The 21,003-nt window shown below is 35.4% G+C and overlaps 1 long non-coding RNA gene across 3 annotated transcripts; it reads right to left on the reverse strand.

The window, feature by feature from the left end:
- Window positions 1-7,274: 7,274 nt before the first annotated feature.
- LOC131044516 (uncharacterized) lies at window positions 7,275-20,121 on the reverse strand. Of its 3 annotated transcripts, none has more exons than XR_009358848.1 (3): window positions 19,461-20,121; window positions 15,364-15,479; window positions 7,275-8,054 (listed from the first exon to the last, which is right to left on the reverse strand). It is a non-coding gene; the product is annotated as an uncharacterized LOC131044516 (long non-coding RNA). The 3 variants fall into 3 exon arrangements; XR_009358849.1 differs by lacking the exon at window positions 15,364-15,479 and having other exon boundaries at window positions 7,275-7,687; window positions 7,890-8,054; window positions 19,461-20,119; XR_009358847.1 differs by lacking the exon at window positions 15,364-15,479 and having other exon boundaries at window positions 19,461-19,738; window positions 19,947-20,115.
- Window positions 20,122-21,003: the final 882 nt, after the last annotated feature.

The raw sequence follows: 21,003 nt of genomic DNA on the forward strand, positions 1-21,003 counted from the left end.
ATATTCTACACTAGAAATTATTAAATATAATAGATAATATATATTTTTATATAGCTCTCTCTCTCTCTCTCTCTCTCTCTCTCTCTCTCTCTCTCTCTCTCTCTCTCTCTCTCTCACACACACACACACACACACATTTCCTCCTTCCATATCTCTCTACTTCTCTATCCTCTCTATTTCTCTTCCGTTGTCTTCCCTCATCTCTATTTATTTATCTTACCCCTCTCTATTTATCTCTATATCCATATCTCTCTCCCTCCCCATCTCTATCTTTATATATCTCATTGTCTCTCATACACATTCTTGTTTCGCCCTCGCTATCTCTATGTCTATCTCTTCATCTCTTTGCCCCCTCTCTCTATCACTTGTATCTATTACCACCTTTATCTCTTACTATTTGCCCCTTCATCTCTATCTTTCCATCTCTCCCTAGATCCCTTTATCTATAACTTATTATATGTCTTTCTCTCTTATTCACTCCATCTCTCCTTCTATCATTATTGCTCTATCAAAGCACATATATATCCCTCTCTCTACATCTCTCTATTTATCAATTCCTATATGTTCATCTTTATATTTCTCTATCTCATCCTCTCTCATTCTCTCCCTCTTTCCATCTCTATTTTTCATCTCCCCTTCTCTATATATTTATCGCTCTCTCAACCCCTCATCTTTTGAAAGGTATATCTATCTCTCTATCTTTCCTTCTTTCTACACCTATCTATTTGTCTTTCTATCTCTTCCTCTCTCCTTGTCTCCCTATCATTAAATCTCTCTCTATATCTCTCTACTTCTCTTTCCTCACTCTATTTATCTCTCCCTCTCCCTCTTCCTCCCTACATATATATCTATTATGTATATCTATCTCTTTCACTCATACACACACACACCTTGTTTCTTCCCTCCTTGTTTCTATCTCTCTATAACTCCCCTTTCCACCTCTTTTCATCTCTTTGTACCTCTCTCTATTACTTGTCTATGTCATATTTCTCTCTCATTATTGACCCCTCTATCTCTATCTCCATATCTCTCCCTCCCCCCTCTCTATCTAGATCTCATTTTCTCTAACTCTATTTGATTCAGTCCATCTCTCCTAATTTAAATCTTTATCTCTCTATTACTCTCTTTATCTCCCTCTTGTTCCTCTCTGTATCTCTTTATATCCATATCTCTCTAACTTTATCTCATTATCTCTCTTATTCACTTTATCTTTCCTACTCTCGATATCCTTCTCTATCTCTCTATATTTCCCTCTATGTTCTTTCTCTTCTCATATATCTCTATCTCCCCCTCTTTCTCTCTCCCTCTCGCTATCTCCCTTTATTTTTCTCCATCTCTATTTTTCTATCTCTTCCTCTCTATGTTTTTTATGTCCTACATAGACCTCACCATTTATCTCTCTCTTTCTCTTCTCATATATCTCTATCTCCCCCTCATATCTCTATCTCCCCCTCTTTCTATCTCCCTCTCGCTATCTCCCTTTTATTTTTCTCCATCTCTATTTTTCTATCTCTTCCTCTCTATGTTTTTTATGTCCTATATAGACCTCACCATCTCTCTCTTTCTCTTCTCATATATCTCTATCTCCCCCTCATATCTCTATCTCCCCCTCTTTCTATCTCCCTCTCGCTATCTCCCTTTTATCTCTCTCTCTCTCTCTCTCTCTCTCTCTCTCTCTCTCTCTCTCTCTCTCTCTCTCCATCCTCTCTCTTCCTCTATATATATCTCTCCCCTCCTCCCTCTTCCTATATATCGCTCTATCTCTTCCTTTGTTTCCCTATATCTCTCTATCTCTTTCTCCCAATGCCTCTCTACATCTATTTTTGTCCCCCTTCCTCTATCCATCTATCTTCATTTCTATCTCATTCTTCATCTACCCCTCTTCTAAACATGCCTCCTCTCTCTATCAATCCATCTCTCCCCTCTATCTCCTATGCCTGTATCTCGTTATCTCTCCATCTCACACTACCCATTTATATCTCCCTCTATGTATCTCTTTGTCTCCCTCTATTACTTCTTATATTTATCTTTATATTTATGACTCTAATTATATCCTTCTTTCTCCCATCTCTATACATTTATCTCTTTCATCTCTTACACCGTAGCGTATAGGACTAGGGGTTGGAAGTATTTTAGAAGCATGAAAATTGATTATTTTTTTATTTTAGCCTACTTAAATTTACAATTTTCATTAGTGACGAGTTTGACCATGGATGGAGAGAGTGTCAGAAGTGTGAAAGAGTGGGGGAAACATGGGAGCACTTTAGGGGACCATGAGGTTGGTGTGAGGAACTAGGTTGACTGCTCACACGTATGAGCATGGAGAGAGGGAAGAGAGAATTTACTTAGTTTTCAAAAATAAGAAGGTGATTCATTCTAAGATGAGGAGATTGTAGCATTGAAAATATATATTCTTGATAGTAATATTGTTGTTCTTGGGGGAAGAATTGAGAGTGAGAATTGAATAGTATCTAAACCACTCTTCTTAATGGTTGTATCAATGAGTCAAACAAAGGAGTATGAATAAATCTAAATTTCATGAAGCCTAGAAAATGAAATTAGTTTGAGAGACCTAAAAGGAAATTATGTATAATAACATTCATAGAAAAATAAAAGGTCACACGAACACTTCCTAGTGACAAATCTGATTTCCACATACTGTAACATATAAAAATTTGAAAATACACCAAAAAATATCAAATTTGAAAATATATAATATTCATAAATCATAATAAAGATTTTTACTATAATGAATTACCAAAAACCTTGCCTAGCAGAACATTATAAACCAAAACCTTGTCCAAGAAGCGGTCTTCTCCTTTTTGGTGAAAAGGCGTACATGTGTTGAGAAGTCTATGATATATCTCTGTCAAGTAGAAGCTGAGCAGGCATACGTGTTTGCGCAAGCGAAAGTATAATGTGACCGCTACGATTGCTATAACGGCAGCAATCTAATTAGAACAAGCTTTATTATAATATGAAATATACACACAAAAGGAAGACGTTGTGTATTTGATGAGTTGAATAACTTCCAGTATTCGGAATGCTACTAGGAAACTCTAAGAATCTCTCAACTAGTAATGCACTCCGATAAACATCTGAATGTTGTAAACATTTGCTTGTGTTTTGAATGCTCACAATATTACGCAGGAGATGTGAATGAGGGTTGTATACACTTCAATCCCATGTTCGTGTCCATATTAGCTGCCTTGCAGATGCCCTAAAAAATTCTGCTAAAATGAAACTCCACCTTGTTGTGGTTGCGTGGGCGAATAAGCATCTAGAAATAGAGTTTTTTGTAGGAGCAGTTTACTAGTTTTAAAGGGACTTTTCAAACACTAGTATATGCAACAATTTAAGACTGTTGTGAAATATGTCTTCAATCAATGTGCAAGAGCTGCAGATTCAAATGCAGAATGCATTTAATGTATGCTCAGTTACGTGGCCGGCATTTTTAGGAAATGTTTGTTTCAATCGATGAATATAAAGGAGTTATGTAGCGTGAAGAGCCCATTCGCTCAGTGACTTTCAATGTTTGAAGCGTGGAGTGTAATATATAGTGTGAGGTGCATATATCTAATCTCTAGCTTGTTGACGTTTTAAATGCACCAAAAAACACATCAGTGAGGGCGTATCAAGTACAAGGGTGTTTTGAGCCATAAAAATTGAATGATGGTATGCACCAAATGTGAGCACGGTTTGTTCATAGGAATATATTCATACTGCTACATGGATATTGGAGAAAGAACAGTGATAAAATGATTAGTAGTGGGTGAGCTCGGTAGGAACGGGCTCCATCAATGGTAATATTCATAGTAATATGTGTTGACCTATGTTGGTGTTTCAAAGAATTGTTTTGGTTATGACCATTTCTTGACTTTGTGACAGCATATCCTGGTGAGGTCTACTAATATAAGGAAGGCATTAAAAGGTGCATTGGTTCCAATTTTTCACCTGATAAAACCTTTGCACGAATAAGGCAATGAACTTAAGTTTTCACCTAGGTTAAAATTTTGTTTTAAACAGAGCAGAGGCAATATGATGATTTCACCGAGGGTAATTATTTCAGGTAGAGATGAGATAAGTTTGGGAATTAATTTGCCAACATAATTCTAGAAAAATTAGTTTTTTCCACCAAATCTTAGAATATACTCATGGTAAAGGTAAAGGCAAGGGAGGAATAAAATAAAATTGTTGTTGTAAATAAGTGTCACATGTGAATTTGTTTTTACCATGAAAGAGATATAATGATGTTACAAATGTAATTTTTATCTAGTCACAAATATGTTTTCATTTAAGAAATGGGAATCGCCCGAAATCACCTAAACTTGGCGATTCCCGAGTCGAGTCGGCCTCGGCGAGTCCAGGGGGCTCAGACTCAGACTCGGACTTGGCCGAGTCAAGGGCCAAAAATCGCCTAGACTCGGACCCGGCGATTTTGGCCGAGTTTGGCAAGCCTTGACTCCCAAACTCAGCCGACGGCATGACATTTTAAGTTTTAAAAAAAACACAACTTGCAATATGTTTTGAATTGATTTTTTTTGTTTATATTAATATTTGAACCTAAAAGTGAGCTTCATTTCATTCATTTGGCAAAATAAGAAGAAAAAGGTGAGTTGTGAGGAGAAACAACGGTTCATTGAAGGAAAAAACAACAAAAAGGAATCTCAAGATTTCATTCATAAATCACATTGGGGCTGCATTATACTTTCATTTGGTGCATTTAATGATGTTATTGTGTCTTCAAGGTGTATTTAATAAAGGGTACACGAAACAAGTTTTAAATCTTTAAAAATCTCTAAATTTCTTGAGTTTTTCACTTTGCCGAGTCTAGCTGAGCCTGAGCCAAGTTTTTTTTGCCGAGTCCAAGTCCCGAGTCGAGTCGGCCTTGCCGAGTCCGAGCTGAGTCCGAGTCCTGTTTCTTTGGTTTTCATTATGTGAATTGAAAAATAAATTCACATACACATAAATTGATAAAGGTAAAATGTTACAGCAAAGTGTTTTCATCATCTATGGTAAGGGTAAATAGAATGGTAAGTGGAAGGTAAAGAAGATTATGATTTTGCCAATGAGTTTAACATTTTCTGTTGTAAGAACATGCCAGGTGGAGCAATATTATTTCTGAAATGGAATTATTTTGTTAAGGATAAAATGCTGGAAGTACCCTTTTCATTAGTTGAAAAGTAGTGTCACGAGAATACAAAGCCAAGCATAGGGTTGAAAACCAAATATTCTGAGTTGCAATGTAAATGGAAGAAAAGGGTAAATTTAGAATATTCTTCAGGTTGCTAGGTGTTAATGAGGGAAGACAAATTCTTTTGTTGCAGTAAAGAAAGAATATTTGGATGGAAATCTAAGGAGAGAAAGAGGATTATATTTTGGTTGAAAATATAGTAGAGGGAAAATTAAAGTTTCCAGAATCATCTGGAAAATATCAAATGTCATCAGGCGATATAATTTGGAAACTTCTCTTCTTCTATATCTTCTTTCTTCTTTTCATTTGTATAGATTCTGGACATTTGGCTTTTCAGAAAATAAGAATAAAAAATGCTCAACTTAGGATTGGACTTAAGTCTATAGCGAAATATATGTATAATTTTTTCAGTACTATCAATTAGTTTATGCAGAAGTGATGAAAATGTTGTGGAGATTGTCTCCAAATTATGTACCCAAATTCATATGTATTAGTAAATATCAAAGATGTTCTAATTTGTCACCATAGTTTCCCTAGTATAAATGTGTAGTTTTTGTGTTGCATTCTTTCAAGGAAATAATTAAAAGACTTTATACAGATTGTAGTGAATTTGAGTATCTAATGAGGATCTGTAAGAATGATTTATGTAACTACAAAAGAGGCTGCATTAATGATAGGCATTAAGTCAATAATTTGAAGTAAGATGCTATATAAATTTGCATCTAGGATATTATATTTGACTCTATACCCTAAGATTAGGTAGATCTAGGATATTTCTCAAATCTAGTTCAACAACATTCAATTTTATCAAAACCTGTTTTAAATTTTTTTTGTAGGTTTTACGTTTAGTATACAAATTGTTTAACCCAATTGTTGAGTGAATGTTAAAAATACCAAGATTATAGAAGAATCAAAGTTAGTAGACTTGGTTTATTTTAATGGGAATTATCTGCTCTAAAATATAATTACAAAGTATATGTTAAATCCTTGGGCATTATTAGGTTCACCCACCTTGGTCTAGCAGTGCCAAAAGTGTAAGAGATTTTAGTCTTGTGACCGAATCTCAACTCTACTAGGGAGACAAGTGACAAATCCATTTGAAAAGAGTCTGCGAGTTGAAATCTGTAAATTTGTTTTAGATTGGTGAAAATTTTCAAATCTGCAATTTTTTTTTGGTTGCAACAGTATTGATGACATGTTTAAATGACTCTACTAATGGATAAACTAAAAAAAATTATACACCTTAAGTGGCTTTCAGCTATTTGAAGCTAATTCCTCTATAAGGAGGTGACAACTCTAATTAAATAACCTGAAAAATAGATGATAAGAAGCTCTAGATATATAAAGCTATCAGTCAGGAAAGAAAATCAACATCTGCTACAACAATTCCATGTACTTTCATGAATTTCAATGAAAATATTATTATGTTTGAAAGTAGTTTGTAAACGGCTTTAAGGATTAAATGTTCCCTATTAGGTGAAAATATCACAAAGAAAGGGAATTAGTGGTAGTAAAATTTCCATACTTCTTAGTTTATAGAACTGTAATTCTCGTATGTGTGAGAAGTATGCATATTGAAAGACATGTGCTCATTTAAGAGAGATCTTAGTTGTAGTAAAAATTTGTATCTCCTTTAGTTTTAAAATCTCTCATTAGAAAGGAATGTCTATGAGAGTGCACACATTAACATGCACTACTACATAGAGGGGGGTTTTAAGACAATATTTGAGACAATTTTTGAGTGAACTGTCTTAACTTAAGACAAAATAAAACTTGTGTATTGTCTTAAATATTGTCTTTAAGAGAGTATCTTAATAATCTTATATTATTGTCTTAAAAATTTATCTTTAATAAGACAATAAAAAACACCAATATAATTGTCTCTTGAGAGACAAATGTATTTTTGTCTCTATAGAGACTATAACTATAATAAAAAATATAGTCTCTATAGAGACAAATATGTCTTCAATCCCACTTATTGTTTTTCTTAAGACGATAAAATATTCTCATTGGAGAGAATACCACTTTTGTCTCTGTAGAGATGATATAAAACAACGAATTTTAAAAAAATAGCTCACTATTCAGATAAATCAATATTGTTAAATATAAACTACAATATCATTGATTAATTCATGTTAGGGCACAATGGATTTGAACCACCATCCTCAAAGCAGGTGCTCTTCCATTGAGCTAGCACCCTTTAAAGAATAATTTTACCCTTTAGAATCTTGGGTCTCAAAATACCTTTTGGTTTAGTAGTGAGTTTTAAGTCTGAATAATGGCTGAGAAAATATGACCATTGCCAATCATTTTGTGTTTTTGTATTGAACAACTTTTCATTGCCTTGAAAATAAAACAATTATGTGTTTATTAGACATCTTACAATATCTATCTAGCTCTAGCAACACAAAGAGAATGTACAGAAATTTTGAATGATAAATTGAGTTTGTGAATTGACACCTACATGGTCTAATTCTAATCCTCAGTGTGAACCTATTCAATGCAAAATTCTAATCCTCAGTGTGAACGTATCCAATGCAAAACAGGTGTAAGTCATCAATCCGCAAATTCAAAATAAGTTGCAAGAAGAATCACTACTGAAAAACCTTCAAATTGATGGTTAAAACTGATACTAAAGAAATTGGAAACCTAGTGATTTGTGAATCCCTCAGAGAAAAGAGGACTCTCCACCTACCTTTCACACTCCAGTTGGATGAAGCTCCAAGAGCCCAAGGATTTGGGCTATTAAGCCTTTTAGGAATACCAACATGCACACTATCATATGCACTGTATGAGATTGTTGTCCACAAAACAATCGTCGTGGGCAATCCATGATCTGCTCAGAAACTCCTTAACAACCCTGTTTAAAAAAGCAATCTGTTAGTTTCAATTGAGTTGATTAAAATCAAGTCTCATAAAAAACGATTTACTTTTGCCATTACTCTCTCCCTTTGACTGTGTCCTATTACGAAAGGTGTCATCGTTAAAAAACAAAAATCTTCTACAAAAAGATAAAGATGAAAAATCAAGAGTTGAATGTAATATTTGTGGGCAACCCCATTTCAATTCAAATTACAACTTGAAGTAAACTATGCTAAAATAACATATGGCATAAATACAGAGTGATCAAATGAAACTCGAAGATGAATGTCAACCATAGGAGCTGACATAGTAATCACAAGAAAGCAAATGTTTAAATGCAAATACTCCAACAAGAGAAAGTACAGGACGCATAGTTCAGTAGATAAGTGTAAAGAAAGACTAGTTTTCCAAAGGAAAGCACATAACAAATTCAGACCAGCGATACTTTTGACCAGTTGCTTAGGTAGTGTTGTCCAATTTACACTCTTGTGAAAATTGCACACATAAGGTCGGTACATAGAATTTCAAACTTTATCTTTGGTCATATTTGGAATAATTGGTGAACCAATTATTGAACCACAGAAATAATCTTTGTCAAAAACCTTCTTTTTGTAACCATGTTGTCAAATGTCAAAAAGTCTCAAATTTTAGTACTTAAGGATTCAATATGAGGTTATGGCTTTAACTTGTAATAATAATATCATTAAAAGGGGGGATGAAAGCACTTTCCACGTTGCATAGAGTTAAAAGAAAGTGCATCTTGAATTTTGGAGAGAATTAAAAGATTGGTGTTTCACTTTCCTCATTGTTTTCAAGGTTTTCTTTCAGTCTTTTTCAGAGCTCTCTGTTTTTTGCCTTTTCACCATAAATGTGGAGTCTCTTTGTGGGACAAATTTTATGAAGAAGTTCTTGTACAACACGTGGTGATGCCAAAGATCAGTGATCTTCAACAGCATGCACAAATATATGCTTGGAAGCGGCATATTCACTGCAAGTGCAGATACTTTGAGTTATCAAGAAGATTTGCGTTAAGGTCGGGTTTCAAGTCCCTCCTTTTGACATTTCTTCTTTGTTCTGATCTAGATGCATGCATAGATTGATTCGATAACTATCTTTTAGAATGAGATACAGTTTGTAACAAATGCTTCTATTATCATTGGTATGGTTTTCAAGTATTTTGTGAACCCGTGAGGGCTTGTTCTTCTCTGTGTACATATAGAAAGTTGTGCGAAAGACTTTAAAGTCATGTATACAGTTATCTTTAAAATTTTAAATAGTCTCAAGACAACACAAGTGGAGAAGCCTTTATACCTCATTTGTCACAGTGGAATATGAAAAGGACAGCTTTCTCCAGATCTAGGGTTCGGGTAGAAGATAGTGAAATGATAACTCACAGTCATGGAAAAGGGTTTCAAAATCCTAAGTCTAGGACTAAGCCATAAAGATCAAGGACAGATCAGAAAGATCCCTGTCATAGCAAAGAGACACAGTAATGGAGAAAGCTTCAAAGATTCAAGAGCAGTGCATGTGAGCAGCTAGTCTACAGTATAGACGTGTATGAAAGAACAGTCATCAAAGATAGCACTTTCCACAACAGCCATAAAGAGAGCTACCTTTATTTGGGTATGAGAGAATTATTAGTTACAGAGGAAAGAAACCTAGCCCATTATGTGACAGAGAAGAACTCATAAGTGTGAGGGTCTGAGGCATCCTAGTCACGATCATTAGGATGTTAGTAATAGAAAGGGCCTTTCACTGTGTAAAGCAGTGACCTTCATTAAAAGAACAATGATCTTCATCAAAAGAAAAAGGAACCTTGATCAACCCAAAATCACATTGTAAAGAGTAGTGCAAATGATCATCTTGACAGAAAACTACAGTAGCATGTAGCAGTCAAGGCATTGAAAGGCCAAAATCTCAGATGAAGAAAGGAGCCAGTGTAGAATGAGAATACAGTGTGACTGAAGGGGTCACCACCATAGGCAATACATCAATGCACAGCCCTAAGGGTAGTGAATACACAGTCTCCAAAGACAGTATAAAAGCAGACCAAAACAGAGGTCAAAGAGGGTACAGTGCCAACACATAGTGATTTGAATAAGAATAGTGCATTCAAGAACCCAAAAGCAGATCTAGTGACAAATATCATTTGTCACTGTTACAATATTCATTAGAGTCTATAATCTCAGTTAAGGAACAGTCAATGAGGGCAAGCTCATAATGAAAGCATATTGATTATCCAAGATTACAAGGTTTTGGAGCAGCCATCCAAAGACAGTATAAAGGCAGATCAAAGTCACTGTGCCCGGTGACAGTGATATAGTAGCCTACAAGATGGTGAATAAGGGTCTATAACAGTCACCGTCAGACTTGAGGGAGTACCAAGAACACTATTGTAGTCTAAAGACAGTGGCATCAATGGCATGTGATATTGTCAAGCCACAAGGAGAAGCTATACCAGAGACGGTCTAATGATCATCAAAGGCAGGGGCATGCATGCTAAAATCATTGTCAAAGCAAAATTCTAGATTTGCTAAGAGCTACAGCTAATGCGCATTAGAGCAGAGAAAAGATAGTGTCAAAACACATGATTGTAGAAGCAAAGCATTGTTATTATTATAGTGTGGTATCCTAAGCATTATCCAGTAGATCCTTGACAAAGCAATTTTGCTTTGCATACAATGAATTTGGAACTCCAAAAATGCAAAGAGTCTAGAAGATATGTTAAAGTACAGGAAAAGATACCTTCAAATGAGGACAAACAATCTATACAATGCATCAACAGCCTAATGAAAGATAAATACAATACCATGTACTAAGAACAATGATGGCAGAGGTTTATGTAATTAAGGAGAAAGCTCACTACCAAGTATGGATAAAGGAATGGTCATAAGGTTTTAGCAGTGTCAAAGATAGTAAGGACTGTGCCAAACAAAATGACAAGATCACTCTCATATTAGAACAATCAAGAAATGTAAGCAAGAATATCAATGATTAAAGGTTTTAACAAGATAAATTTGAAGAAGCCACAGTAACAGTCCTTGAAGGAGCCATAGATAGTGTGAGATAAATGGAGGGTATGTCATCAATGCCCTTATTGTGGATGTTCAAGATACTTGAACTCAAATGTGCAATATGAGCAACAAAATCCTTTCGAAAGTATTGTTGCAGTGACCAAGTATGAGAACTAGGGTTTTCAGAGCCATCATCAAAGGGTATCAAAGATATTCATGGAGCAGACACACTTAATTCAGTCTATTCCAAAGGACTGCGTGGACATACATTAAGGTCTTAAGGGTTTACAATCATGATGGAACAAGGGTTTAAGCAACAGTCTAAGACAGTACCCTCTGATTTCCATAAGAAAGCAATGATACAAGGGCACATAGACAGTCATGTTTTTAGGGACATCCATGAGGGATTAACAGAGTTGTAGCCCAAGATGGAAAATACACCTTTTCTTCTTATCATTGCAGTGTTTAACCTACCAATAAAGGAGGACGCAGTGGTCTTTTTAACAGTCACATTACCACAAAACCCTATAACAGTGAATGTAGATCCACTTTAGACAACTATAAGGTTGGGTGTAGGGCAAGTTTGAAGCATTCTAAGGGATTGTTGCTATCAAAGAACAGAGCAACAAGGAGGATAATGACAGTTCATAAGACCTCCAGTGCAGCATTGAAAGGGCAGTGATCTTAGATACACAAGAATCCAAATAACTCAGTGAACAGAGCAAATACATCTTAGGGGCATTGAAGTCATGAAGTATATATTACAAGGATTTCTTGAAAGCATATGATTGCAGTCCAGTGATGAGACATACTCTTTATTGCAAGAATAATAGGCTACAGCAGTAGCACTGACTGGCATCCATAGAATAAAGGACAGTCATCAAAGCTAATGCAGGGACAAGAAAATAGTCCTAGATCACAAAGTAGCAAGAGTATCAAGGATATTTCTTCATAAGAGTTTCCAGTCATGGCATTAGGACAGTAAACATAAGAATGTATGTTCATGAATAGGCATTGAATGCCTTCAAAACCACTGTCAAGTCCATTATACTATTTATGTGAAGAAAGCCAGTAACAGAGCAATTATTTACACTCAGACCAATGCAAATCAGTATGACAGAAGCCAAAATTGCATTAATGTGAAAGCATAATCAACAGTCATGAACAGCTTACGCAAACCAATAAGAGATAAGAGGCAAGAAGCAAATGACCAATGGTAATAACTGTCTTCACAAATGTGCATGTGACTGTCACAGTATGACAGTGAGATAGAAAATTTTGCCTTGCAAGGCTAAGAGAAAGGTTGGCAGTGTGTTTGGTGAGAGGAAGAGAAGTGTGGAGACCCTAGGAGGGAGATTTGAGACCACATCAAAAAGAAATGCTTGAAGTGGAGAAGATTGTTCCAAATACCTTGACTGTCTCAGTCATATAGTCATCAAGAGTAGAATTCTCAAAACAAGGTGTTGATTGAATTTCCAAAGGAGAGGCCAAGATGTTTTGATCACCCTTGAAGGAGGTCTAACACATCGAGAACATAGAATTTGAGCGTCCAAGTGGCATTGGTGTGACCTTTTGGACCTATGGTACTGACTGTCATAAGCATAACAGTTGTCTCAGTCCTATTTCGCCAGTCATTTGGTATGTTGCAAAGGAAGTCCAAATGGAGTCTTCAGTTGTCATATTAAAGTGGAAAGCTTGTCTAAGGTTTCCTAATGACAATAAAGCCCTAAGAATGATGAGTCTCTTGTTGTGAATGGTTGCGTACTACCTTTGGGTTCGGGGACTAGTTGAAGTGTTGTTATGCTAACCGATAGATTGATCATGAAGACTCATTGCAAAGTAAAGCCCAACGTCATGTTTTGGACAATGCCCCACCTGATGTTGTAAACCCTTATGGTCCTCTGCATCAAGATCAAAGGCAACCACATTTTTAGATGTCAAATCCTAGCTTGCATTACCCATGGCACGCATTGGAATTCACAGCACAACCCTGCCAGACTCCTTAAAAATTTGTCTCATCTGCCTTGGAACCCACAGCCCCTTACATGACCAACTAGAGAATCTTTTCCATTCCACTTCAACCTTCTGAGTATAGCAGTACATATTGGCCACCATAAGCCCATGGAATTATTTTCTAGACACGACCATATCAAGGGAGTAATTACAAGAAATACAAATAGGATTTGGCCTACACTTGTTCAGTGATTCATGGGCATTTTTTAAGTTACAGGATAATCTCTTGACAAATGATAATAAGTGCCATGCTTTTTGTAAGAACCTACCAAGGGCTCTCAACTCTAACAACAGAGATTTAGTTGAACCTATTGCGTTTTATGTTTTGTACTTTGCAATTTCTAACAACAAGGGCTAGTTTTGAACAAATAGTATGCAAAAAGCAATATTGGAAAGAGCTGGAAATTAATTGAACTTCATAAAAATAGGATTATCAAACCCTTATTACATCCAATTTGCATAAACACCTTCAATAAAGAAATCAGACAAGACCAGGAAGTTTTATTGTCAAATACTTCAAATTTATGAAACCCCTTATTTGTCCTTGCTGCCGTACAGCAGTAAATAATAACAGCAAAAAATTTATCAGTCCAAACCACCCGGAATGGTGAGTTTAGCAGCTCAAACTGAAGCTACCAGCTAGGCATCTCCTTTAGGATTTATTCAGAATTTTCGGACTCCTCCTTCAACAAAATCGTACCCTTTCAAGGAAGAAAGGTACGGCAGATCTGCAGGCCGTACATGCACAAAAAAACCCAGCTCTAAACACACTTATTTCTGCCTCTGCTCTAACTCTGTGGCTGCAATCAATCCTTTGCATAAAATGAATAAAACCCTATCTAATCTGCCCAATCTTGGTTCCTGGATAAAACCAACTGAAAAGCAAAATCAACTGATATTTCACAGCCTCTAATGCTAATGCACAGAAATCCACCGTTTTCCTGTACCAATACTCTCAGATCATCCGCAAGAAGAAACCCCTACTGAAACCCTCAAGCCAAAATCTCCTCATAACAAACTCAATATCAAATCATCACATAATGAAAAGAAGACCTAAAAACTTCTTTTATCTCCTCCTTTAAGGTTTGGCGCAATTCCCAAGAAAAGTATGATTTGGCATTTAAATGATGTTTTAACTTTTAATATTTATTTTTGACTATTGAGGCTTCAAAAATAAATCATTTCGAGTTTAATATTAAAGTGGCCCCATCCGATGAGAAATAGACCCTCACTTAAGTTATAACTTAAAGTGACTTTAAAATATTAAAACATTAAAGTTTGCCACATAAAATTTTAATTAAAGTAATTAAATATTGATATCTCTCCAAGTACTCATCAGAAATGCCTGTCGTCAAAACTGGAGATTGCCAAACAATACTCTGTCACTGCTCATACTGTTCAATCTGAAGATGGAGAATCAGTCTCCAAGAGACCCTCTAACCAACCTCATCAGCCTACGAGGGTCAATGATAGGCCAATACAATCATCACACTTTTCAATATTCGTCAAACTCAAAGATTTGAGGTGGACTACATGGGCTTGTGTTATGGAGGAGCTTTTCATCTTAACATGACCAATAAATGGAAAAATCTAGTTGGTGGAGGAACAAAGAAGAGCTACTGCTTCTTTTTACTCTCATGTTTTTAATCCCTGTTTAGAAAGTGTGACATTCTATATCATTTGCATAGGTAAAGGTGTAAGAGGTTATGAAATCTTGCATGATGACTCACCTAATTAATTACTCAATATTTGTAATCAGCTTTGTGCATCGCCTTTCTTTACCAATTTTCCAGAAATTCAATTGGGTCTCAAAATTAAGCTAAATTATCATAATGGAGGTTTTTCTCTGATGGCAGCTAAATCAACTTATGGTCCTACCAAAAATCAGTTCCAGTAGTGCTAGAGTGTTCTGGTCTCTAATTAGTTGGCTTTCAATATTTAATATTTATATTAAGTCATGGGTACAATTTTCATCTTCAAAGTTGGAGTAAATACTATAAGTGAATGCATCACCCATCTTATTGTGTGTTGCGGTTAAGCTTCAAATTCTAAAACTGAAACAGAATCTTAAAAATATCGTAAAACAGATGTTGAAATAAATCCAAATATACATAACATGCAACCATATTGTGTATTTTCAATTACTGATTGCATTATGTAGTTCAAAGCATGCATTGGAGAAAGCAGATTTTCAACACCTTATTGATTTATTGATTGATTGATTTTGTGTGAAACATGCCTTAATTGATTTACTAGTATTCCAATAACTCGTTGACTGACCTGTCTGTGTTGATAAGCTGGTGTATCTTTCTTGTTTTCATAAGCTGAATAGCCAACACAAGCATACTTAAAATCTTCCAAGCTCCGTCCCTCATTTGAAACCTCTATATCAGACCCTAATTCAACATAGTTTGGTACCGTTCATTCAACATTTAAAATAGTAAGCATATTTCGCCAATGTTTTTGCTCTTCTTACCTATTAACTTCAATATATAAATTACATATATTGAATGTGTAATGGACGAAGACCTAATTGGAGAGGCATAAAAAGAACTCTGGAAAGAAATTCCAAACATGCAAGCAGCAAGGAAACAGAGAAAATGTATGGTAAATCAGAAAAAAATAGTACACAGAAAAATAAATGAGAAATGGTACGAAGACCAAAAGAGAACTTATAAGGCTTATCTCCCTTAAAGTGCATATCATGCACTATCTACTTGAAAAGGCTTTGGATCTTCCACAACGTTACCAGAGACACCAGAGCTTACAATTTTTTAACCAAAGATTAATTGAAACTTCTGTCATCATAATTAAAGATCCTGCTGCAAATCTGTCTTTAGGCACTACATCAAGCAGTTGTCTATTCATTCATTTAAAATTAAAAAACATTAAGACAAACTAGAATCCATGAGTAATTTTGTGTAAGCTCTAAACTACATGCATGAATACAAATTCAAGAAACTCGTGATCAAACTAAACAGACAAATTTTACTTTCTCTTTGTTCAATTTCAAGACTGCATCCTGTCAATCACCACATATACAGGGTGAGTTGGCGTAATATGAAAGCACATGTACACCATAGTGGAGGTCAAATGTTTGAATCCATAAGGTGGTGGAGTTTTACAATTTAGTATACAAAAATACAAAGGTAAATAGAGATAAAAATAGAGTTATCGAATGTTGGCATGATGAGGCCTAATACATTGACTTGGTGTCTCACTTGGCAGTGATGTAACCAAACTGCCTTCATCAGTCATTCCTATTTAATGCCTGTATTTTAGAATATATACCCAGATTGTTTTGCCTCAAGCAATTTGATTGTCAGCTAATATTTTTCCAACAACATTTCAAACTATATGTTGACCTACAAGAAATGTGAAACTTTGCATTATTATTCTGCCATGCTAGCTTTGTTTTAAGGCGTGTCCTTAGATTGAAGCTTACATATTTCCATTTCCTTGCATTGTGTTGCTTATAACTTCTTAATACTGCTTCTTTTGCAACAACCAAATTCTGAAAATAGACAAATTTTGATACTACATTATTATTTTCTTGTTGGATCTTTAGCATGGGAGAATCGCCATTGTAGAATGCCATCATAGAGCCTCACAGTAATGATATTTATCTGATTACAGGAAAATAAGATAACAACCGAAATTAAGAATAGAATTTCCATGTAAAGGACAAGATCAGCAGGAATCCAATTGTATTGTTCAGTCTGCTACAAATATTTTTTTTGCTTTTCCCAGCCCAACAAATATCTAGCAAGACCATTCTCTTTCCTAGATAAGAATAACTAACCAAATCAGTAATACAGTACTTTACCTAGTCTAAAAGCTAAGAGAGATGTTATAAAAGCAGCAGAAAGTGATATCAAAATTCAAACCTTGGATATAATTTCTTTAATTCATACTTAATCCCTTGTTTCATTATCACATAGCTAAGAGAGATGTTATAAAAGCAGCAGAAAGTGATATCAAAATTCAAACCTTGGATATAATTTCTTTAATTCATACTTAATCCCTTGTTTCATTATCACATAGGGCCCTCTATTTTGTATTTCATTGATTGAGGCTCTTCAACGTTATAACCGCTTTAGCAAATGTTGAGTTTTGAAAATTGATAATATATGTGAGGTAGGAATCTAACAATTTTTTCCCAATTAAGAGGTTACGGAGCTCAACCAACTGGTCAAGAGGTAAGCTATGTACAGTTTTTGCAAACTATTCAATTGTATTTTTGCAAAGCAAAAACCAAGGGTCCATAATTAAATAACCAATGTGGGATGTTAGGGTGCTTGACCAATAGGTCAAGATATGAGTGATATTTTTTCACAAACCAATCAATAGCATTTTTATGGAGTAAAAATTGAGATAGAAAATGCAGGATGGAATTAGAATGCCATCTTGGAAAGCTTCAGAACCTTGACAGATTCTTTAGGAATGACTCCCGCAAATGGGCCTCTGTTTCTCAGCATTCAAATTATCACATACACACTGCACCACGATCTCCTTCTTTGCTTCCAAACTATGAATAGAATTGTTCTCCTTCCCTTGCTGGATGCACCTGAAAGACCTTGAAGAATGACTTAAAGCAGCAAGCATGTTCCCACTTTCCTTCCTTCCTCATCCATGGAAAATTTGACATACTTTGATTGTTAAATATTAAATTTTTGGGCATAAGAAAGCCAGAACGCATCCTACATCATTGTTTTAGTATACATGATCAGTCATTCTTGAGTTCAGGACTATTTTCAGGATATATGTTCAGGATCCAATTGTCAATTTTGATTGCCTTCCAATAAATGGTACCATGGGTGCACAATGCAACTCTGTTTCAGTTCAAGAATCACCCAGTTTATTGAGCAAATAATATGAGAGAACTTTCAAGATTCTAATGCACCTCTATTTCATATCATCTGTTGATGATCTCTCTTTATATCTCATCCTCAAAGGTTTGGCCTCTCCCTTCTCCCAAATCCAATTGAAAAAGAGGCACGCTGAATGATGTATGTGTGTGCAGTGGAAAAAAGCCTAAATTTGCAAACTTATCACTCATAAGTCATAATCCTTTTACTGCTTGTGATTATTCAAGCGCTGAAATTTTGCCAGACTAGCTAGTTGTGACCATTAATGTTAACTTGTGTTTCATTCTAATTTCACACATCAGTGCAAAATGTATGGCTGCTTATATAAACTCCTCACTGTTTTTTTCAAAGCACCGTTCAAAAAGCAATCAATAACCTTTTTAAGGAATCATTTCAAAGCATATAACATTCTGGAATTTTCATTGCAATACAATTTTGCAAGCGGAACTACAAGATAGAGTTTTACAACATACAAAATAAAGAATTAAGAACCAAATTGAATGTAATTTATTGTATATCCGTAAAGTGGGAAAAGTGATGAACATACACATACTTATCTGAATAGTGTCGTTGTACAAATGCAATCAAAAACATTTTCTTCAGAATACTCCAAAACCCTCTAATTAAGCAGAAATTTTCAGACAGATAAATTTCTAAAGAGAACTATAAAAAACAATTTCAACAGCATTTGCAATAAAAATGCCTTTCTGAAAAGGCTCGACACTCAAAAAGTAGTCTAAACACATCAAATAGGAGGAGTTAAAGCAGTAAAGTACCAGGAGTATCATAAGGGAGTCCTAAATTCAGACCCCGGTAAACACCATAAAGTTTTAATACAGAGAATATAGCATCCAAGTCCCTGGTCCAATCGCAAGGGCAAATGATAGAGTTAAAATTGAATTATATCACATCCAAATTGGGGTAAAGATTTAATATTGGAATACATATCACATCAACTTGCTGGTTCAAATCCCTTGGATACATGATGTAGCGTTAAAATTGGATAAAATTCCACATCCAACTTGGATAAAATACCACGTCTAGATGCAGCCTATACAACACAAAGGAAACTTACCAAAATATTTTTAAAGTGATAGGAACCTAAACAACCTAGAAAGTCTAACCCAGAAGTTTAGTGCAAATTTAATCTGACCGAAAAACTTTAATCCAACCAAAGTGATTGAAAAATGAATAAATTAAAATTTAGAACCTTCATATTTTTATATATCTCCGTAAGAGACCACTTCCCAAAGAAAATCACAGAAAAATCCTCCAGAATGTCTTAAAGACCCCCAACGGTGATACAAAAAATACTTACACAGTTTTCCAGCATAGGCATTTCCTATTTCTATAACATCTAAAAGATGCAAATTCATTGCAATTTCCTGTAACCATAGACATTTAAAGTCCGCCAAAATTCATGAGAGAAGTTGGAACCAAAAAATAAGATGAGGGATAAAACCTAACCTAATTTGGGAATATTTGCAGGATAAACATGAATTGGCGTACCTTGTTGTAAAGCCCTGTTGAATCCAACGCAGAGAGGGTTGCGGTTTTGATCTTCAACTACGAGGAATAAATACAAGCAACCATTGCAAGACTTGGCCTTATTAGTGTTTTTGTTCGATCCCCCTTCATTTGTACTGCTGTTATCTTCTTTGCTTATTTCGAATCCTCATTCTTCGCCCATGGGGTTTCGAACCCTCCACCTCCCTAGGCATATATTACCACTACTGTAATCTGAAATAACAGAGACCACGGCACGCATTGGAACTCACAGCACAACCCTGCCGGCCAATGAGTAGCGCTCATGAGTGTGAGAAGCCATTGCAAGGTACAGCCAAAGGCACGACCATGCCGGAAATATTCAATGCAGGAGCAAAGCTTAAACTAGCCATGGGTTGAAATTCCCTAAACACAAAAAAAGGAGGGGGAAATTTCCTAAAAAATTACCAATTTTTTTCTGCACAGCCATAGTCAGGGCAAAATTAGTACCTTCTCGAGTCCTACAGGATGGCTGCCCCTTCCTTCACAAATCGGTCTCTCCCATTGATTCTCGGTTGACTCTTGCCGCTCTCTGAAGGAGCCCTCGAATATCGAAGGAGCGTAATCCTTCCCACTATTGAAAACTGCATGCCGAAAATGATGCCACGAGTTGAGCGAGAGGAAATGAAATGTTTTAGTTTTATTCTCTTAATTTGAGACAATTAAATTTTGTCTTAAATTAATGTCTTAAACACCTCCCTTCTGTAGTAGTGATGTATCAACAATATGTGAATCCCACTCTGGTCCCTAGTGCAACCATGGTTTGTAATCAACTCCAACCATGCAATCAAAGGAGTTTCAACATAGGAAGATATAAAGCTCTTAGTGCTGCTGGAATATTTTGTTTTCCAAACCCTATGCTAGTTGAGATCAAAGACAAGATTCCAAAGTATGGTGGTACATAGTTTGAATCAACAAATAATAACATACAATAATTTACTAATCTAATCGATGATAATGAAATGGATCATGAGTTCATGCATTCATGAGCAAGGGGATGATTGTTAGATCGACAACCATGTTCAATTTATTCTTGGGATGAGTCCATATCAGCTTTTAATGAGCAGTTAGGTGAAAGAGTTTTTAAATTTGCAATGATTAGTGATTTTATGAACATCCAAGTTGAAGAAGATGAATTGGTTCTAGCCTTCAACTTCTAATTCATGAAGATGCTAAAGAGAATTCTTGACAACATTAAACCTCATGATGCATTGGCACTATTCATTTACTTCGGTGCATTTGATAGAAAGATGAGCTATAGGTTGAGAAGTGAGAGTCCAAAAAAATTGCATGAAGCATATGAGATAGCCATGGATATTGAAAAGGTTGCCAAATACAAAATGAGTATTTGAGTCAAGCCTAAGAAAAGACATCCATATGTAAATAAACAATGTAATTTAGAGGTAAATAATGGAATTCCAAACATTTAGCAGCTTGTTGCTCTAGCTTGTAATTCATTCCATTATGATGGCCATGTATCTCATGAGGCAAAATTTGAGCCAAGATA

The sequence above is a fragment of the Cryptomeria japonica genome, chromosome 9, assembly GCF_030272615.1.
Source record: "Cryptomeria japonica chromosome 9, Sugi_1.0, whole genome shotgun sequence".
NCBI lineage: Eukaryota > Viridiplantae > Streptophyta > Pinopsida > Cupressales > Cupressaceae > Cryptomeria > Cryptomeria japonica.